The sequence below is a fragment of the Coptis chinensis genome, chromosome 9 (assembly GCF_015680905.1).
Source record: "Coptis chinensis isolate HL-2020 chromosome 9, ASM1568090v1, whole genome shotgun sequence".
In the NCBI taxonomy this organism is placed as follows: Eukaryota; Viridiplantae; Streptophyta; class Magnoliopsida; order Ranunculales; family Ranunculaceae; genus Coptis; species Coptis chinensis.
Genome location: NC_141464.1, coordinates 8448258 through 8453766, shown reverse-complemented (window position 1 = coordinate 8453766; position 5509 = coordinate 8448258). Strand labels below are relative to the sequence as shown.

Sequence of the window (5509 nt, the reverse complement as noted above, 5' to 3'; positions counted from 1 at the left end):
TGGCATGAAAATCAAATAGTCAAGAACTTCGAAGCCATTGGCGGCGGTCGAAAGTAGGATTTTCTTAAACGAGATATAACTAATAAGAGTCACCACGCTGAACATGTGTTGCATTGAACGATATAGTAGTTCGCGGAAAGAAAGAAATGGAGAATAATGTAAGGTCTTCAAGAAACAACCGGCACGTGACAGAATATTCTCTCTGAGATAAGAATTATTGATAGAAACTAATATATTTGTCAAAGCAAGGCCACTAACTTGTAATTTTCCAATAAACTATTTTGGTCTTTTCCTCATTATTTCAAGTGTCAATTACCTTACGTAGGGCAGCTTGAATAATTGTGACCTTCTAATAATATAAAAAGGCAACTGAAATGTTGGAATTCATATCACTCACCTCAACAATTCTATAATACAAGAGAATAAAAGCAGCCGAGTAAGAGAGAACGAGTAGCCTGATCTTTCTCTTTTATTGCTTGATCTACCTAAGAAGAGAGCTTTTTATTGTAGCTTGAAGAGAAAGACATGGCAATAACAAACATGGAAATTGAGAATGGTGTCCAAGAAACTCATCAGACCAAACTCTCCACTGACGACTCCAAAAAGTCGTTCATAGCCAAATGGTGGCTCCTACTCCTTAACATTGCATGCACTGCCACTGGCGCAATTGGTGGTCCATTACTAATAAGGCTCTACTTCAACCATGGTGGCAATCGAAAATGGCTACCCGCTTGGTTGCAAACTGTTGGATTCCCAATGCACGCAATCCCCATTGTGATCCTTTATTCACGCCGCACACCTGGTGCCAAGTTCTTTGCTTCCCCCAAGTTGTTGTTATGCGCTGCAGTGATAGGTGTCTTTGCAGGACTTGACAATTTTATGTACACACTAGGCTTGTCCTACCTTCCTGTGTCAACATCTTCACTTCTCCTTGCTACTCAACTCGCTTTCACAGCATTCTTTTCCTTCATCATCGCTCGCCAGAAGTTCACTCCGTTCTCAATTAATGCAGTTGTTCTGATGACTTTGGGTGCAATTGTTCTTGGGTTAAGAAGTGCTGGTGATCGCCCAGCAGGCGTCACTGGCGCTGAATACATGTTGGGATTTATTCTTACAATTGGCTCCGCAGGATTATTGGGATTTATGCTACCTGTTACAGAAGTCACTTATGCCAAGGCCACCAAGGCAATAACTTACTCCATTGTATTGCAGTTCCAGTTTTTCTTGGCCTTGTTTGCTACCATCTTTTGTACCATTGGAATGTTCATAAACAAGGATATTGGAGCAATACCAAGGGAAGCAAGTAAATTTGGATTAGGTCCAACAAAATACTACTTGTTGCTAGCATCAAGTGCAGTGGTCTGGCAACTAATGTTTCTAGGAATCATGGGAACCATATTTTGCACCTCATCTCTCTTTGCGGGAGTTGTTAATGCAACTCTTCTCCCTATCACACAGATTGCTGCTGTGATTGTGTACCAAGAGAAGTTTACAGGTGAAAAGGGCATGGCCTTGGCTTTAAGTATCTGGGGCTTCACTTCTTTCTTCTATGGAGCCTACAAGGACAGCAAAACTCAAAAAGCCAAAGAAGTTGAGACCGCCAGATGATTTCTCACTGACAGTTGATACATTATGTCCTTACAAATTTTTTTTCATTCCTTGCAATTTTACATACTACAGAATGTAAAGAACTGGACTAGTGTATTTTTTGTAACTCAATTATAGAGACAATAAATTACAAATAAACAATATAAGTTTTCCATAGATCTCAACTCCTTTCTTGAAGTGTACTATAACACATAACAAGTAATGTTTTGTTCTTAATTTTCGTTTAATTTCATAACTAGTAATACGCCTGCGATTATAAGGAACAGAAGATGGTGATTTTGGTTTGGATCAAGTGATAAACCAATGAAATACAAATATGGGCCGGAAAGTTTACTTTTAGTCTCTTCCACTCAATTTCTCTTCTTCTGGACACGAAAGAAATTAAGGTTTGGCTTAATTGGTACTTGGCAATAGCTGCAGAGCAATTCTAGATTTTTTTACAAATTGGCATATATGAGTATTTCGATTCTTCCGGTCATATGCAAGTTGCTTTTGTTGGCGTTATCCCTCACATGAGGAGAGAAAAGGAGTTGATTTCTGCTTGGAGAAGTCTGAGCGCGACCCGCGCTCAGAATAGGCTTGCCCAAGGCGCGACCTGCGCTAATGCCTTGATCGACCATCCAGTACCTTCGGTAAGACGACCGCTTTTCGACTTGGTCTTGCCGTAGCCCAAAGTCTATTTTCAGAAGAAATTGTGGACCGCGAGTTTGCAATAAGAGTTAGAGTTTTTGGCAAAACCTAACACCCAGAAAACACACGAGAGGCATCACAAAAGTCAGAGAAAACCCAATCTTGAAAGCTATCAAGATTGAGAGATAACATTTCTGAGAGAGACAACCCCAGAAAAATATAAAGAGTGATCTAGTAAGGTGAGAGACTGAAAGGAGAGATTGTAATCTTCCTTCCCACTTTATAAAGAACTAGCTCTTATGGAAGTAGGCACCATTGGCCGAACCACGGTATATCTTTGTGTTGTGGTATGCGTTTAATTCTGCTTTACATTATTATCTGTTGTTAATAGTTGTTTAGCGAGTTGGGCATGTTAGCATAGGTTGTAGTTGATATTTAGAATTTGTCTGGAGTTGAATTGTGTTCAAATACAAGTTATCTGTATAGTGGGGAATCGATTGGTATTGGTATAAACCCCAACAAGTGGTATCAGAGCCAGGTTATATTAGCCTAGGGTGTTATCCAAATCTTGGTCGAAAGGTGTTTGACAAAATTCCTGAGAGAAGATTTGAGTTTAAATAACTTGTAGAAATAGACCATTCCTTGAACACTCGCATGACAAATTTGAATAGAGGTAACTACACTATGTGGAAAGCCAGGATGGAAGACTTGCTCTATTGCGAGGACCTGGCACAACCCATTAAGAATGGGGGAGTAAAACCGGATACAGTATCCGATGCCGATTGGAAGACGCTTGATGAAAAAGTGATTGGGTGCATTAGACAACGGATTGACAACAATGTAATCCGCCTTGTATCCCAAAAGACCACAGCTTTCAGCCTGTGGAAAACTTTAGAAGACCTCAACGAGAAGACAAGAAAGGACGCATAGAATAGCTCCTGTCACTCAGAGATCCTTGTTACAGAAAAGTAAGAGAGATGCAAAAGTAGAAAACCATCTCATTCTAGAGATGATGACAAAAGAAAATCTAGGAGCGCGAGCAGACCTCCTAAGAAAGACTTGTCGTGCAATTATTGTGGTATCCATGGCCACTTCAAGTATGAATGCATAGAATTGAAGAGGGATGAGAAGACTAGTACCGTACATGAAGACAAGTTAGAGTTAAAAGAAAGCACCACTGGTCGAGACACCACAGATATCGCTTCAGAAGGTGAAGTAGGAATTGTGTCAGATGGTGACGAGTTATTCTTGAGCACTTCATGTCAGGATACAGAGTGGGTGATAGATACAGGAGCATCCTATCACGTCACACCGCACAGGGAATTCTTCACTACCTACAGTGGTGGTGAATATGGTGAAGTGAAGATGGGTAACAGTGGTGTTTCGACCGCCACCTACGTGGCAAACGTCCATTGGTAGGAGTCTCCACTTTATTCGTTTAATCGACAGGGCTAAAACCCAATTCGCAATATCATGGATCAATGTACAGGCCCGTTAACTCATGTGGCTAAGGCTGAACCTTAGCCACATGGCTTGCCACTAATGTCGTTAATTTATGTCCGATTCATTTCTTATCAAAGAGATAATTATCAGTTGAAAGTTATAGTATATCACAATTACTCAAGCTACAAGATTACTTGAGCTACAAGGACTCTCTACTCTACCTATATAAATACAAAACTATTTTTCATTCAGAACTACGTTCTTGAGACTTGATCCCACTGATAATTTGGGTACGTAGGCAACCGCAAGGTACAGTCTCATCATTCCCCCGATCACCATCATTTTTCTAATTACTTTTCTACGTTCTTCATCTTTTTCATCAACACTTGGTGTTTTGATCATATTTGGTCGAAACATAATTGGCGCCGTCTGCGGTTCTTATACTACACCCTCGATCAGATTTTGCGAAAATTATAACGCATACTCGAAGAGCTCAAGGTCCCGATGTGATTACTGACGATCATCACGAACATGATGGTCAAGGACAACTTGGCGCTGACAGCATAATCCCTTCTAATATTATCGTTCCACCAATGCGCCAAATTATTCAGCGTGAGGTTATTGCCTCTGATGATTCTCCAGTATCTTATGCGGATAATGTAAGTCATATGTCTCGAGAAGCACTTCTTCAAAAGTTAAAGATCTGTCCGCAAACACGAATAATTACTACAGCGCCATCTTAAACGCGGCGCTCCCACTCCACGATGATGTTGTATCATCACACCACAACGTCACACACGCCAATGACATAATAGTGTGTGTGGGATCGTTTAAGTGGTGAGGATGAGATTCGCGATATTCGCAATAGCCATCAACGAGTTAAGAGTAATGGGCTTAATTCCCCCTCCGCCGAGAAATCTCCACCCACTTGGTCACGCGTTCTCCGGTAGGCAAGGTACTGCTAATAATCATCCGATCGCACCCACCATCCTACAAATTATCGGCAAGTCCCGAGGAATTCGAGTGGCGAACAGAATAATGATCGCACTCATGATCGGAACCATCAGTATGGTGAAACACTTCAGCAACGCGGCTCTTATCATTCATAACATTATCGTACTGAAAGCCCAACGTACCATCCACAATCATCTCGACCACGAAACGATGAATCTTCGCCGCTTTTTCTCGCTCGTTTAAGCTCCCATAGGCGTCATCGTGACTATGATCACGATCCAACAGATACGGATCTAATGACTCCTCAACGTGTCAGAGAAAAGATTAAAAAAGCTCTTCTGGATAGCTTTCCTTTTGAATCGATGCTAGAAAATCTGGCAGTTGAAGATGGTATTTTGGACAAATTTTCTCTCGCCGTCCAAAGGGCTACTCATAACAAAGACTTCAAACAACCAGAGTTTGATCAATATGATGATGTCAAGGGTTGCCCTATGCTTCATGTGATTAATTTCACAAACAAACTGGTTTTATCGGGAGGTGATGATGCTTTAAAATGCAAACTTTTCCCTTCTACATTAAAAGGGGAAGCGTTGGTATGGTTTAGCGAATTACCTCCGCGCTCTATTCGTCGATTCAAGGACTTAACCGAAAAGTTTTCAAGACGTTTTCATCGTAATCTCAAACGTCCAAATGGAGTCCGAGGTCTTTTCAACATCAAGCAACAACGTGAGGAAACTCTCCGTAGTTTTATCGCGTGTTTCCGCCAAGCTGCAGCTGAGATTTCTGAGCAATCCGATCTAATGGTGGTTTATGCTTTTAAAGAAGCTATCTTGTTTGATAAAGATGGGTTATACAACTCTCTTGTTCGGGATAT

At 41.1% G+C, this 5509-nt stretch overlaps 1 pseudogene across 1 annotated transcript; it reads left to right on the top strand.

The window, feature by feature from the left end:
* Window positions 1-346: 346 nt before the first annotated feature.
* On the top strand, window positions 347-1764 carry LOC147474673 (purine permease 3 pseudogene; annotated as a pseudogene). Its single transcript, XR_015208395.1, has one exon. The product of XR_015208395.1 is annotated as a purine permease 3 pseudogene (transcript).
* The last annotated feature ends 3745 nt before the right edge of the window (window positions 1765-5509 follow it).